The following is a 16,800-nucleotide window of genomic DNA, read 5'->3' as shown; positions in this document are numbered from 1 at the left end:
AACTCTCAAAAGGTAGTATCATTAATACCCAAATATATTTTGAAAGAGAAATCAAAGCAGCAGGACAACAAATCCAGAAAGTGCAACACAAACAATGTGTCTTTAATGTTAGTTTTTAATTTTAAAGCTCAATGATTGATATTTATGTTCACAGATCCAAAAGTTGAATAACACAAAGAAAAATTAACAAGGACATAAAAACTGAAACCATTATCAAAGCTTCACTAGATGATTTGCTCTTTTATAAAATGATGTGTGAATCAAACAAGATCCAAATATTTAGGATAGGAGTTCAATTCTCTGGCATTATCAGTGCAACAGCCCCCTAAACAGACAATTATTTATTAACATAACATTGTGACCTACTGACAAAATCAGTAGACTTCTCATTATGATCTAAAAGAAACATTATTAGAATGTGATTAAAAAAAACATTTCTTTGAATCAAGATGTGTTTCTCAGGAGATTAAATCAACAAAGCAGCAATGTGAGTCCAGAAAATAAACCAAATCTGCTTTTTTTCAAAGATAGGATAGTCAATCATTTAAAGAACTTTACATTTGTAATACATTTACGCCTAACTTACAATGATTACAAACGCTGATTGAGAGAAATTTAAATTGATGTTAGGAAATTGTATGTAATGCCATCGCCAGCATGCATGCTCGCACACACTGACAAACATGAACAACTCGGCCTACAATACATTTTCCTGATTATCACTGAGACATTTCTGAGTAACAGATTTTGACATCAGTATTCTTAGCAGCCCCAGCATCTCCAAGACTGAAGAATGGGTAGATATTTTCAGTGAATGTGTCTGTGTGAGTGTAGATGTGATTCATGTCTTCAGAGTCGTAGAAGGACACCTCCCCCCTGTCATAGTCTAGCTCGACTCTGATCCTCTCAAGATTCTTCTTCACTGGGACATTCTTTTTATTGCCATTTGTGTATTTTCCACTGCGATGCAATAAACACCAGATTCCAGATTCTGGACTAATATATCTCTCTCCCTTCCTGTCCACAGACTCTTTAGCCAAACCAACATTCCAGACAGGATGGTCTCCTACCTCCACCTCCCAGCTGTGCTTCCCTGAGCTGAAGCCCTCAGAACCCAGAACAATGGCATACTTGATGTTTCTTTCAGGATTATCAGGAAGCTGCTGCTCAGTATCTTCCCCTCTCACGCTGGTCAGATCATGAGACAGATAGAGACAGGGGTGTGCAGTGTTTGGGTCCAGAATGACAGGACTGAAGTGGACCCTGTCCCTCATCTTCTCCCAGACTTTGAAGGACAGGTTGCCCAGGTGTTTGGCCACATCGATCAGCGCTCCTGAGACCAGCTGTGGATCTAACACTGAGCACTGGTCTCTGGCTCTGGTCTGAGTGGGTTTATAACTGCCGAGGAAAGACACGTTGTGTTTCTGCAGCTCTTCTTCAACAGCACAGATACTTTGTGACAGAGAGGAGATCTGCTCCTGAATCTTCTTCAACTCTCTGCTGATAGTCTTCCCCTTCTGCTCCTCTTCCTCCCTCAGAGCTGCCAGTCTGGACTCTTCTTCCTCTTTCAGGAACTGCTGGAGCTTTTTGAACTCTGCTTTAATCTGCCTCTCTGTGGACAACAGCTGCTTCTTGGAGTGTTGAATCACTTCATTGTATGTTTCCTCCACTTGTTTGTGTTTCTCTCTCTTGTCCTGTAGAGATTGAGAGTATGATTTCAGCTGCTCCTTCAGGTCAGCGACTGCTTCTTCTACAGGAACCAACTTGTGACCATGGTGGAGAGAAAACTCACAGACAGGACACACAGCTCGATCTTCATCTTTACAAAAATATTCAGGCTTGGCTTCATGTTTGCAACACATCACATCCACCTTGTCTTCTTTTTCTGCCCCCGATGATCCAGCTTTCTGTCTTCCAGCAAACAAGTCAGCCAGTTCCTTCAGAGCAAAGTTGAATGGGTGAGCTTTTGAAGATCTCTTTTTACAGATGGGACAGTTTTTGTTTTCAGCTTTTTCCCAGCATGTCTTCAGAAGCTGTGGTTGCAGCTCAGAGACACAGGATCTCTGAAAGTCTCTAAACACACCGGACATTTGAGGAAGCTTTCTACAAGAGCAATTTTCTCAGCCATGTTCTCTCTTTTTGTAGTCGTTTTTAATGACTCACCAAAATTGAATTTCCCTTCAACATGAAGATGTCCTGAAAATGTCCATTGAGAAAGGTCTCCCACAGAGTTCTGTCATAGCTCTGTTTAGCAATGTCAGACAATTAATTGCTTTCAGTGCAACCAGCCTCTGTCACTGGTTAATCAGTTATGGAGTTATTTGATTTTTTACAAGCAGACATGATGGTGCACGTCACAAAGTCTCATTTCAAGTTCAAGTTCCTGAATGTTGGCTGAACATTAATTCACTTATCATTTGGACTTTGTGTTACAGGTTTTTTTTATCACTGACATTTGAGCTCAAAGTTTTTTTTGTGTTAAATTTATCCCTAAAAGTTGGCAAAATAGTGCCAATTTTCACAAATTCATTGTAGTAACCTATCTATGGCAAGATGAACATGCACACTTCATTCCACACTGTTATTTCAGGGGGCTCTTCATCTGACCATATCTTTAATATTATGAGGCATGCAAAGTAACTCTAAAAACATATCAGGTGTGCCGGTTGTGATTCAACCATGGGCTCCCGAGCGCACACCTCACCAGATTCATGGAGTTCTGGTAGCAGCAGAGAAGGAAGTCTCCCCTAGTCAGACCCTGTTTCTTGGGCTAAGAAAGCTCTTGATGATGAGACTAGAATCTACAGTTACAACTGAAGTAGTCCCTGAACGAAATGATTTGGATTTAGGAGAATATCACACGCAAATATTTTCCTAGTCTCACTTTGGACTGAGCGCCAGAAACTAGTTATTTTAGGACATGACCACATAAGATGACCCTAAGTGCCATCAATGAGATGGGAACCAAAATTTTCACCCCATGATTTTTCTCTGTGAACAATAGGAATGTTAATCAACATCTGATCATAAATACAATTTTGAATCTTCTTCCTTTTCTTATTATTTTTAAGTTATTTTTATATATATATATTTTTTAATTTTCACATACATTTACACAACCAGAACACTTTACTCATCCCCACTCAATCCCTCACTTGAGTATATAAGTCTGTTTCACTAACCATATTCTGTAGAGATGTACACCCTAAAAGTATAGATGAAGAAGAACTGTCTTCTTTTCAGAAAAAACAAACAAACATTTTGATAGTATCTTTTCAGGCTGCTTCATATTCTAGACTCTGATTTTTAAAAATGTTGTGTCACATTTTGGTTGTGTATTGATTAATTTAAAAATACTACTTGAGGTAAAGTTAAAACAACAGTTTTAAACAAATTCATTCGTTACTAACTCTCTCCATGTTCCTATTTGAGATTTCAGTTGTATCCACATAAAAAGGAGAACACCTGTTCGTTCTTATCTCCTGTATATGGCCCATTATAAACTAACTTTTTATCTGGTGTCACAGGTTTTTATTGTTGCCTTACATTTGCGCTCAAAGGTTTATACTTCCTTGAGATTTCGGTGGTTACATTTTTGAATTAAAAGTTGGTAACACACTGACAATATTCACAAGTAAAGTGTAGTAAAAGTACCTATCCTGAAGAAGATCAGCTTCTAAATGTTTTTATTGTCTTTATAACAGATTCACTTCATTTTCAGGTTATTTTACATGTTGAACATTTGATTAGGGTTAAAGATAAATCCACACAGCAGAAAAGACATTGAAAGCACCTCAAAAAGATTCAGGAGAGACTAGACGGTATTGATCAGGTATAAAACTTCAATATTAAATATACATTCAATCCAGCACTTTGAATCGTTTTTTCCATTCAAAACAATTTGCTGCAAATAGTTTAATCTTGTTTGTTTTTTGAATGTAGCACTTAATATTTTAAAAGCCAGGGGAACTGGCACCTTGAGCTACTATCTCTCTCACTCTCTCTCTCTCTCTCTCTCTCTCTCTCTATGCATTCACATCATATAACTGCATGTCACTATCTAAATCTTCATGTACGATGTAAGTTACTAACCACACATTTTCCTTGAATCTCCTGAGCTCTCATGTCTCTTAGTTTCTTCTGGATCGTTGGTGGGGAGGCCTGCTGCTATATGGACTGATTACTTTTTTCACTGCAGTAAGATGTACAGTACACTAAGTGTAAACTCCATCAGAACCAGACAGCTTTTTACTCAGTGTTATGGTGACCTGGTTCTGCACTTGATCTCAAATGGTGCATTCTCTCGATGTAACACTTAACCCAAACGCTCCCTCAGGAACTCTGAATAACTGAATACACGAGCAGAGACGGACTGTACACTGAGGCTCTGCTTGTGTAGCAGATGTTAACTGGGATTGTGTGTGTGTTTTCAATCTGTTCTAGGCTCGCTGAAGAGGGCAAGAGCAATAGAAAGAGAAAGTGAGGAAGGTGGATGAATGAATATTTTATGGTAACTTCTCTTGCCCTGTGTGCTGTATTATTGATAAGGAGCAGGGGCCTTTGGCTCTCTCTGGCACCCAGGTATATGCATACATTATAGCATACCTGAGCTGCCCTTGAATTAATAGCAGAAGTGTTGCAGGCAGGGTAATGATAATGATGTATCTATTAGGAGCTAGAACTTTATGGAAAGTGCTCATGAACTTTAAAAACTGATATTACTGTGAGAAAAACAAGATTTCTTTTTGAGGAATAAAGAGAAACAGACTGGATTTACTGACTGATTTTGATGTGATAAAGCAGAATAATTGTATTTTTTAACCATATAGAATACATGAAAGAGTGATCATTTCCCTCTTTAGTACTTGGGTTCTACCTGTAGGGGGCGCCTTTTCATTTGTAATTTACTGCTGTTGCACACGTTGCATTGTGTCATGTTATGTTTCATTCAATTCCCTGTAGTGAATGCAATGCTGCTTTACATTATATCATCTTACCATCAGCATTAAAGTTTGCTGCAAAATCTCTCCCTCTGCACCCTCACAGATCTCACCAGGGGTCGGAAGTTCAAAGATGAGTCAAAGTTTGTTACTGTTGATGAATCTGGAACTGATGGCAGGTGAAGTCACATTTCTGTAAATGGCGTCTGGTCATCTGAAGAAGTGTCTCCTCTGTTCTCAACAGAGGAGATAAGCAAAAAAAAAAGAAAAAAAAGGAGAAAATGTTCTGTAGAAGTTGAATTGAAGCATCACATGTTGCAACATGTGGAATGTTGGATTTTACATCAGACCACACATACACCACCAAAAAAATGGTGTGATGTTCCAAAACTAGCAAAGAACATGTTTCACATTTGCAAACAAATGTCCTCCACATTAGTACATTTGAATTTATCGAAATGCAGTTCTTTTTTCCTCGCATGGTGATAGAAATGGTTACTCCAATGGTAACCAGTCCGAAACATTCCTACACTAAATCTCGCAGACAATGTTGTCGACTTACTTTTGGACTTTTGATGTTAAAACCAACAGTGCAGCCCAGAGATTTTCCTTATTGAATTTAAATAGTATACACATTAAGAAAATATATAAATAAAAGATACCCTGCTGGTTTTACTATTTTTATCTTCTTTTACTTCTTACTGTCCTTTTATCGATGCTCTTATCTCGTATTTATGCTCATATCTTAATCTCCTCTTGTGTTTTAACTTGGTAATTTCTTATCTTACTTACTTTGTCTATTTATATTTCATATTTATATTTACTTTGTATTTTTATTAATATTATAGTTTTGGGTTTTTCAATCCTTTAACCACTTGTTTTTATTTCTTTTACTGCTCTTACCTTCTTATTGCTTTTTATTTGCTTTTATCTCTTTTAGTTTCTTACATCTTTTTAAATCTCTGGTCCTCTTGGTCTCAGCTCGTGTTGTTGGGTTCTTGTGTTGCCTGGGTTCTTATGATGGTTCTTGTGATGGTCGGGTTATATATGTCTGTTGTGTATCGTGCACTTTGGGTTCTTTTCTGTTGAATTGTATTTAATTATTCTTAGTATTTTGCATTTGTTTGTTCTTGCTGTTGTTTATGTTGTTCTGTGTTTGGTTTTGTTTGTTTTTGTTTCTGCTGTTTGTCAAAGCACAGCTCAAACGCTCTCGTAAGTCCTAAAGTTACAGTGTCCAAATCCCTGGTGGATTTCATTCAGGGTAAAGAATAATCAAATGAACGGCAGAACGAGCCCTTCCTATACAATAACATATGGCATCATAGATTTCTATAAAATTGACCACCCTGAGGGACATCTAATGAACAGCAAAATAAAAATTTTCATCCAAAAATAATGAGCCGAGGTTGTTCACCTATTAGAAATCATTTAAGTTTCTGATTGTGTGAGTGTGTGTGTGTGTGTGTGTGTGTGTGTGTGTGTGTGTGTGTGTGTGTGTGTGTGTGTGTGTGTGTGTGTGTGTGTGTGTGTGTGTGTGTGTTTTTATATTTGTGTGTGTACATTGTCTGTGTTATTCTTTTGCAGCACACGTACAGCTTGGCAGACAGATGTGTAAAACAAACAACAGTGTGTTCATGACAGCAGGAACAAGACAGGTATAAGGCTACCTGACAACGCTGATCTGGGAAAGACACCTGGATCTGTCTGTCACTGACAAACACCCCCCCCCCCCCCCCCCCCCCCCACACACACACACACACACACACACACACACACACCTCAAGGATGGAACCTCATTTGTTTCACCATGGAGACGGAAGACATGGAAAAAGACGCCTGGGCCCTCAGAGGACCCTCATGTGGATGGAACAAGGATACCAGTTAACTTTGCTATGTGCTTTATATTTTTCAGAACCAAACTTGATTAAAAATGTTTTGAAGAGGCGACATTACGTTCATATGTGATGTGCACTGGGAGCAGTTTTACATAACACACCTGCACACACAGGTTCTGTTAATCTCTATGTCCTCCGCTCATCATCATTAAGCCCACAAGGGACTGAGTAGATGAAAATGATCCTGTGCTTTCTCCCTGCTCACAAACATGTTCACACTCACACACTATTTGTTTTTTATTCAGGAGGGACAATCAACCATCATGGCTGAACGTCTGGAGGCACGTCTGGACCAGACAGCGCCTCTGTACAGCTGTGTTGTACCACCAGCTGTCTTGGAAACATTAACAGCACAGACCGGTCCGTCCCCAAGTTGAAATGGCAGCCTTACCTCAGTCCCTTGGCAAGCTTCGCATCATTAGCCGCCATCTTGGCCCTGACGCACGCTGCATCCCACAGAATCAGAGGGAGGCCAGGGGAGGACAGGCTGTGTGGAAGTTTGATTTATGTTGATGTGAGGGGGATGAAGTTTCAGAGGGGAAGTAAGGCTGGTTGTCATTATTTTTCTCCTGGCTGTGAAGCTCAGAATACAATTATATAAGCCTGCAGACTTTTTGCAGAATATATATGTCAGAGTGTGTGTTCGTGTTTTCAGGTTGTAAAGTATCTCTGCATCTCCAAAAAAAAGGTTATTATTTGCTTAGAATTGAAAAAAAAAGAAAAGATTTGAACATAAACAGTAAAATCCCCAGGGCTTCAGGCCTTCAGGCTGGAATAACTCAACATGTGTCAAATAGATTGCCATAAAGCCACAAGCAAGATAATATCAGTCAATCAAAGCTGGGTGTGTTATAAAGCATCTATGGAAAACTGATTGTAAGTTTATGATCAAAACTATGATGAAACCGAGTTCAAAACACAGTTCATTTAGCTTATAAGACATTTGTCCAAGATTGTGTGGGTATGGCTAATCACATTTAGATTGACATCAATATGGCTCTGCACACAACAAGGATGCATGTTACAATCAGTATGCTGCAGCCCTAAAAACTCTTTTTGCATTGGATAAAAATATCCATTTCAACTATAGTCATTGAAACTTCAGATACTAATTGCTTTGCTGTTCATATCATATTAAGCAGTAAGCTCACACATGTAACATTAGCTGAGATTCTCCTATCTATTCTCAAAGTAATGAATGCATTCCCAAATGAGAGCTCTGTTACATTATACATTGCATTATTTTCAGAGAAACTCCCTTTGGCAAAGTTCTACATCCTTTGCCAAACATTTGACAACTAGGCACTTCACTCCTGATGCTGAAATAAAAGAACTACTAAAGTTGACATTAAACCTGCAGCCAGCATTTCTTGGCAAGTGTTAGCAAGGTCTTCAGCCCGAGGCTTCAACTACACAGAGACCTTGTAGATGCAATTTGAAAACACACTTTTATACAATATGACAAAATGCAGCAGCCACGTAATCGATAGAAAGAACTTTGAACCGCTGCAAAGATTCTAATAAACAACTCTCTTTTCTGACCCAATATGAAGAACATTTTAGAAGTTTAAATGACAATTGGGTTAATTGTAATGACTTTGGCGATCCCTGGACTTTTTCCCCTTGCACCATCATCAGGTCAGCATGTATTTGATGCACTGGCAAAAAACTTCCCTGAGGTGCTCCTCCAGGAAGAAATCATATGTGCAAAGTTAACTAAGCTAAGCTAACTCATCATCTTGTTGTGTTGTGTGTGGCTTTTTAGTTCAGGAACCTCTGTGTGTCTGTGTGTGTGTTAAGTGTATCTCACTAAAGAAGAGCTGAGGAAGGATGGGGGGGGTTAATACAGTACATTAAGTGCAGGATTACACTGACCATGCTGACATCAACATGTTAGCTAATTGACAAGGGGGGCATAATGCTACATGCAGTTTACCAAATCCTCTTTGGGATCAGATTGAATAAATCACTTACAGGGTGAATGAATATCTATACAAGCCTATGTGCACAGACATTCTCACACTCAGCAGAGTCAGGATTGACTGAGTTTTTTGGATCTAGAAATTGTACATGGGCAGCAAATGTCAGATTAAAACCTGTGATGGACCTAAACAGACTGTCAGAAAACAACCTCAAGGGTGTGTAGCCTAGGGATGGGCATTTACAGTAATATAAATGCTTGAGTACTTGCATTAACTCATGAACAAGTACCCTGATACTTGCTGGTTTATTATTTTTTACCATGAAAAAAACGTTGAGCACGGCGATGGTCCGTTATGTTTTTTTTTTCCGGTGTCACTTATGTGTCTGCAGGACAGCGGTCTTGAAATCGACGTTCTAAGGGAAAAGAGGAGTGATGGTAACATATGACTCCTTGGAGAGAGCTGCCTACCAGTCTGTTATAAAATACACAATATGCTCTTCTGCACAATTTTGCTGCATCTTTTCTGCTCTTGTAGCTGTTTTTTTTCTCTGTAATGGTAGATAGTACACTGGCTCAACAAGTCTGCTGCCCCATCTCTCTTACAATGTCTTCTAATATTTTCTGTTTTTCCACATTTCCTTTTCATTCCCTCTCTTCTTCTCTCCTCTCATTCCCATTTCTTGGTCTGTTTTTACACCTTCCCAAAAATGTCTTCCTCTTCCACTGACTTGTTCCTCTGGTTTCATATTCTCCCTCATCTCCTTTCCATTTCCTCACCTTTTTTCCTATCCTAACATCTAGGTCCATAGGCTCAGAGGAGCGTCATAGGGGAGCATCTCCAAGCTCCAGACACAACACGCTCAATGCACTGGAAGAGAGTTAGACAGAGAGGCCTAACATAACAAGAATATGTTTTTTCTCACTGAGGCAGGCTAACTCATTTATTTTTCCAGAATGAATGAAAGTATACAAAATCAGCTCTACCTTCAGTCTCTATGAGAAAAGACCTCAATTAAAGATCTTAAAACATCTCTCAAATAATCATGATGATAACACACATTTGTTTATTCAAAAATTTGACAATCCTGGTAAAATTGGTGCAGTCTCAGAGCCTTACCAGTTTGAAGTGTTTCATAGTTTGTAAAAGAAAAAAATCATTGAAATATTTTTCGTTTAACTTTTTACAAAGACAGTGTTGTGCACAATTTAGTTCATATCCTTGATTCTGAGTTTCGTGGATTAGAATAACTGAAATTTTTTAAGTGCTTTGAACATCACAGACAAAGGTCCAGCTATTCCCCATTTTGTTGTGGAGGAGGCAGTGACTCAGCTTCAGATATTTCAGTTCAAAGAAAAAAAGAAAAGTTTCAAGGTCACATAGTGGGAGGAAAGACATGTTTTGTATGATTTCGACCGACTGCTTTTAAGATGTTTTATACTTGCTGCCAATATTGTTTGATATGAATACAACACGTGTGTCTCTTATATTAAAAATGAAAAGATGGAAACCTTAATAAAGTGATAGATGTAATTATCTGTTTGTAGAATTTCTCTTTTGAGCTTCTGCATGCTAGCTCGTGTATGAAAAAGAAAAACAGGCACCAAAAAACAGACATAATGGTGTGAAGAAAATGTCCCTCTATACTTATAACCAGTATAGGGAAGATAGCATATCCCCTATTCAATAAAAGGGAACATTAGATAATTTAAAGCATTCACTGTGATAGACAAAAGACAAAAACAGTGCAAACCCTTGTACAGTTTGTAATAAATATTTGTGGTGTCACCAAAAACCAAGCAGTGTACATTTTTACTGAAATCAACCTTGTTTTCAATCAAACATATGAATCACTTCTCTACAAATCCTTTTTGTGGGCCCCTTTTTCCACTGCATCCAGATGTTTCTGTTTCCTGTTTTTCACTGAGTTTGTTATAGAAACCATTCAGATTTCAAGATGAAACTCATTACATATTTCAAGGAACTGGAACCGGCAAATTTGACCACATCTGACCTTTTCAAGTGTTTGGTAACTTTTACTACCTCCATATGTGATACCGTGTTCAAGTCCATGAAACCAGATCTGATGTTTGCATGATGCAAGGTGACTCCTAGACTCTAAAACATCCCTCTTTAGAAGAAGAGGAAGAAGATATCCGTTATTAATCCCACGAGGGGGAAATTACTTTTACACTATGTTGTTGAGACATGCTACACACACAGAGCCTGAAATACACACACATGCACAAACAGGACCCTAAGATGACAACCAAAAAATTACTTATTTAAGCAACAAAAATACACACTTTATTAATTGTTGTTTCAGTACATTGAATCCCGTTTCAAAGGCCTAATGTCCTTTTTCTGTGACGTTAATGATTTGGGGCGGGTTCATTCAACTGCGTTGAAATGACCACTGGATAGCAGCTTGTATTTATTACATTTACAACATATCCAGTATCACAGCCATTATCTAAATCCTGCTAAAAGAAGAATTGTACAAGCAAGCATAAACAACTGCTGCTCAATATTAATCAGTGCCAACTTAAAACGCTCGCTTTCAGTCGCCATGGTTTCCTGTACACACGCAAGAAGAGAATATCCTGGAAATGAAAATTGGTGAAATTACTAGCATAGAAATCGACTGCTAACTAGTTTGTAGGCAAAGTATTGCAGAGCTACACGGACACACTAACGTACAAGTATAGAGCTCACAATTGTGTGAGCCAGTACTGCTTTGCTACGGCGTAGATTTGACGCAGGAGTATAATCCCGGCTTTAGCCCATGTAATGTCAGACTGATATAGCCATAACAGCACCAGCTCCAGCAGCTGATTGGAGCCAGGCAGAGGAGGCCAATGTTAGTGCTAACTCACACATGTATTAATAAATCAAATCACATGCAGAAGGGATCTGTCACAGGGCCTTTCCACGCCCAAATATTGCTTTGGGCAGGCCTGGTCGCAAGACAGGGCCTTCCTCAAAGTGTGCATTTCATGACAAAAGCATAACAGATCAATGTTCCTCTTTGTGGAATTAATAAACCGCAGGATTGTTAAAGTCAAGGAAGCTGGCACATGAATCACAACTCGTACACACACTCATTATAGAAAACATTAAAGATAGAATGGGAAGCTCCAAATTGTTATTTTTCAACAGCAAGGCAAATAAATTAGATGACATAAGACAATCGAGGAAAAAGGAGTGAGAGAATAATAAGACAAGATTATAATAAAGTGGGACAACGTAAGAGCAGGTGAAATCCCCTTGCTCTGTAGTCTTGCTGTCTTGCTTAAGACATTTTTTTCTTGCATCCTCATTCCTCACTCCTCGTGTCACTCCTTATTTTGTTCTCTCTCTCCTTGTCTGTGATGTTTGTTCATGTCTGAGAGGCTACAATCCAACCGCAGGCCTCCGTGCCGAGTCATGAATTGTTGCTTGAATCTTCTTCTCTTTTCAGATGACAGTAGATATCTAATCCAGGATGAAACAAAATCCCCTACCAACACGCACTAACCACAGCACTTTGTCAAGAAGACACACAAGTGTGTGTGTGTGTAGATGATGTAACAAAAGGTGTCACAGCTGACTTGATAGTTACAGCTCTATTTCTTGGCCATGGACAAATATACACCCAGTTTTGACTGATGTGGTGTTTAAAAAAACATATAAGCCACACATCAATTTGTATAACAATTAACCGTGCTGCTGATGTTTTATTTAAAGTGCATCAAGTCAGCAGTTGCTTAAAGTAAGTAAGTGAAGTTTATTTATATAGCACTTTTAACAGACAAAGGTCACAAAGTTCTTTACATCCTTTGTTTCCTTGTTACATTAAACATTACAGGTGGGTGCAGATTTCTTGATTTTGCCACTTGTAGCCACAGGAACTGAATGGTAACTGCTGGATTTGTAGGCAGACTTATGAAGAGCACAATTTGGTTCCTTACGATACACCAGAATGCAGAACAAAAGGTTTTTAATGCCAAAAAACTTCCCTGAGGTGCTCCTCCAGACATCCCGGTGAATGTGTGCCCCCTTTGGGACATTTACCTGTAGGTAAATTATAGGGCCAAACTTTTAAAGATTAGCTCTGCTTTTTCCTGTGTTAGAGAGAAGACCCCCAGGTTAAGAAAACAAGTATCCAACATTTCCAAGAACCACAAAGTCTCTCACGCTTGTAGCAGTTTGCTTTTTTCTGAGTTTTCTCAAAACAGAAACCTGCAGCCATCAGAGTTGAGGCCTGATTATGATCACAGCCTCTCCAGGGATCTCCATCTACTCTCTACAGTCTCTGCTCTTCGCTTTTCTCAGCCCAGACACAAAGACTGCACACATCAAGAGCGCAAATGTTTGACGTCCCAACTGGCAACTGTTAGCTAATTAGCCTCTGTTCTACTTCGTCCTGTTGCAGCTACACGACTCATCAGCCGCTTATGAACCTAGCACATCCTTCTGCAGCTTCTGAGGAGAGCTGAGAGTCATGATAGACAACATGTGGAGAGTGTAAAGGCTTCAGCAGTGACCAAATGTTCATAGAGTGAGGTTTCTGTGTCGAGACTGAACAGCTGTTTATCTGAGATCTACAAAGAGATGTGTCTGAAAAGCTAATTATGTCGGTACAAAGAACAATAAGTGGCTTCTACTTTTCCTCACTGAAGTTTTTAAACATTTCCCCAGTCTGAAGGCAGTTTGTGAAATACTTGCAATAGGATTTATACTTCTAAAAATTTGACAATTTGGCCTGTCCACAAACATGGTCGTAACATGATGGTGGCAAGTCAAGAAGTTCTGGTACCTGACTGCCCTTCACAGGTTGTGAAGTTGCAAATAAATTAGGAAAAGATCATGGTTTTGTGTTACAATAACAAGTCATTTTCATTGTCTTTCATTAATCTTTGAATTCCTCCCAACCAAACAGCTGTAATGGGGCTGAGAAATGAAGCCTTTGTTGAAATACAATTAAGTGAAGTTCCTGTAAGGACCACTGGAGGCTGGCTCCCAAAGTGAGTCAATAACCAAAAGTTCTCCATCATAAAATTCCAAACAAAAGAATCAAACATGTTTACACCATACTCAATTAAATGGTTTAGGTCTCTTGAGATCATTTTTATATTCTTGAAAACTGTGTTGGATAGATTTTTCATACACTGTAACTCAATTTAAGTCATAAGGCTTCAAATTGTGTATAATTAGTTTACATGTACAACTTGAATTGGATGAATAATATGGTGTGCCATCTAGTTTATCACACTAAGGAGTCCTCTGAGGACTTGTCTTAGACTTGTATGTCTTTCAAGCACTCAAAGACCCAAAGAAACAGAGCTTGGTATGAAATGTATAATAGTTTGGAAGTTATGAGGTAGGAGGTGAAGGTACATGGATTTAAGAAAAGTTGGATAAAGTTTTTGCTGAGTAAAAAATTTAAAAAGTAATGAATACGATTGTGATAGCTAAAAGGTGTCATTCTGCTTTATCCCTCCAACCTTCATCATAAGGAAATGATTATCAATATTCTACCCAGGAATTTGTTCTCTCGAGATCAAACAAGATGTTTAAAAAGGATAATATCCACTCATGTCTATTCCGTTAAACACATATTTAAATATCAGTGTGTTGTTGTTTTAACATCACCATGACTTAAAACAAACAACACCAAATTGTCTCACATGTTCGTGCAATTTCTTCAGGAAGTTGTTGCAAAATTCGGGGATTTTTGGGGCCAATAATAATTCTGAGATCCTCCTCACTTTACTCATTCACAATTTATACAAACAACTTTGTCATTCCTTGAGCCCATTTTCTGCGCAATTTTGGAAGCCATTTTGGCAGGTTTCCTTTCCCTGAACACATCTCTCCAGGTCTCCTCCCAGTCTGTGTCGGGTTGTGTAGCTCACAGAGGTGGAGTGGGGAGCAGACACGTGAGGGTCGATTTGCGCAGTCCTGTAGTTGAAGGGGCGGCTTCCTGCGCTGCATTATTAATACCTGATGTTCACAGTTGACCTGATGCTTACACACTCCCCTCACTGGGCCATGACTGGGGGAGAGTGTGTCTGTGTCTGTGTGTTTTGCAGAGAAAGCGATTTAACTAGAGCTGAATACATTCAGTTTATTGCATTAAATGTCTTCTTATAGATGCAAATTGCTAATGAGTTGCCCAGTCCTTATAAAGGGTCTATACGCCTGGCTGTGTGAGGTGCTGCGCTGCTGATGGCTCTTAGTTCTGAATGACAAGCTGCAATTTGTGCTTGATAATCGGCCTTAGTTCAACAAGAATTCACAGTCCATTACTGCTTTAAACGAGGGTAGTTTTATCCAAATATGAAGCCACTGGAAAAACAGGCATTTAATATAGATAATATGCCCTTAAAAGAAATAGACAGAGCAAAGCAGGACCAAGCGAACCATCACAAATCCCTGTGTGAAAGATAACTGACAACCATATAATTAGCCTCTGTGAGCATCTCACACGATTTTATTGTGTCTTTATCTCGTCTTTCTAAACAGTGAGGCTGAACAGAAGAAAAAAAAAACAGGGGGCCTGCAGGTTTCTGAGCAAATTACCCATGCTTATTTATTCAGACACGTCGCCTTATAGAGCAACCAACCCCCTGGGTCTTCTTGCAGGCCAGAGCAAATGCCAAAATCACTTTACCGCTTAGGAGAGAGGACAGTCGGAGAGTAAGAGGAGGGAATGAAAGTGAAGTTTCTCCAGGTAGGTGTTAGAAGTAGAGGGTAGAGGCAACAGCTACGAGAGGGGAGATTATAGTGTAAGGTAAGGGAGGAGATCAAGAGAGAGAGGTGAGACAGGAGGGAGATGAAGACCTATACACAAAGGGAAAATGACAAAGAAAGAATGGAAAATCGTTTTTTGTGAGGAAAGTGATCACAGCAGATCAGAGAGATAGTTAACTCAAGCCCGGGAGGGAGGGAAGTGAGACGAGATAGGTTGGGGGAGGAGGGCGGCGGTGGAAACTAACAAGGGAGGAGTAACAGAAAGTAGGGTTGGAAAGCTGGCTGAGCGTCTCCCAGGGGTCTCGGAGGGAGAGGAAGATGGGTCGGCGAGCGAAACACCCCCTGCAGAGAAACTCAACAGGGGGTCGGCTTTTTGTTTTGAGGGGGAAAAGAAAGGGGGAAACCACCCTTGAAAGAAGTGATAACAGAGGCTCTTACACTTCATATTTGAACTGAAGAATAAGCTTTGTTCATAGAGATGGGGGGCTTGTTTTAATTCGACACTCATCCCCCCCAATCCACACACACACACACACACACAAACCCAACACACTTACTCACAAATATAGACATACAAAGTGTAAGTGTTAGCTAGGCTGCAAGTTTCCCATTGTTTTGGCTATCTACTCTAACACTTCACAAACGTGTTAACATCTTCTTACGTTTTTTTGTAATGCATTGTGCACGTTGTGCAATCTGGTCAGTGGGAACAACATTTTTTAATGATGCTTTTATGTGGAAACATTTTCATATCAAAAATGACTTTGCATACAGACTGTGAATAATAATGATATGCATGGAGCATCCACTGGAGGCTGGTCTAGAGACTATGCCATCCAAATCTAATAAAGCAAAATACAACTTGTATTACAAATCAAACAAAGGACTAAAAAAGGACTTGAGAAGCAGGGATTCAGAGATGTCACATGTGTCATTCAAGATAACCAAAACCTCTGGAAATGGGAAAAGAAAGATTGTGAATTGGTTGGTACTGCAATTCACTCTTTCAACATTTAACAAAGACCAATAACCTTAATTTTCTTCAGAAAATATTTAAATGATGTTCCCTATCATTCATAACCAACAAATTGAATGAAAGGACAAACAACGGTATAAAGTGATTCAACCAAAATTCATTTTCTCTGATGGGTAAATACACAAGTTGTCTCGAGGTCCTACCCTAACTAGGAAAGACAAGATAAAGTTTCTGCAAAAACTCATGCTAAAATGCTATTCTTCTTTATCTTCTTTTCCTAAACATAACAGGACTAGCCGTGTGGTACAAGCAGATGCGATCTTAGATGGAAT

The 16,800-nt window shown here is 39.1% G+C and overlaps 1 pseudogene; it reads right to left on the bottom strand.

Moving 5' to 3' along the window:
- Positions 1–97: 97 nt before the first annotated feature.
- LOC109986067 (zinc-binding protein A33-like) lies at positions 98–2,311 on the bottom strand (annotated as a pseudogene).
- Between the last annotated feature and the right edge of the window lie 14,489 nt (positions 2,312–16,800).

This window comes from Labrus bergylta, chromosome 2 (genome assembly GCF_963930695.1).
Source record: "Labrus bergylta chromosome 2, fLabBer1.1, whole genome shotgun sequence".
In the NCBI taxonomy this organism is placed as follows: domain Eukaryota; kingdom Metazoa; phylum Chordata; class Actinopteri; order Labriformes; family Labridae; genus Labrus; species Labrus bergylta.
The sequence above is the reverse complement of the archived record's forward strand: the minus strand, read 5'-3'. Positions and strand labels throughout refer to the sequence as shown.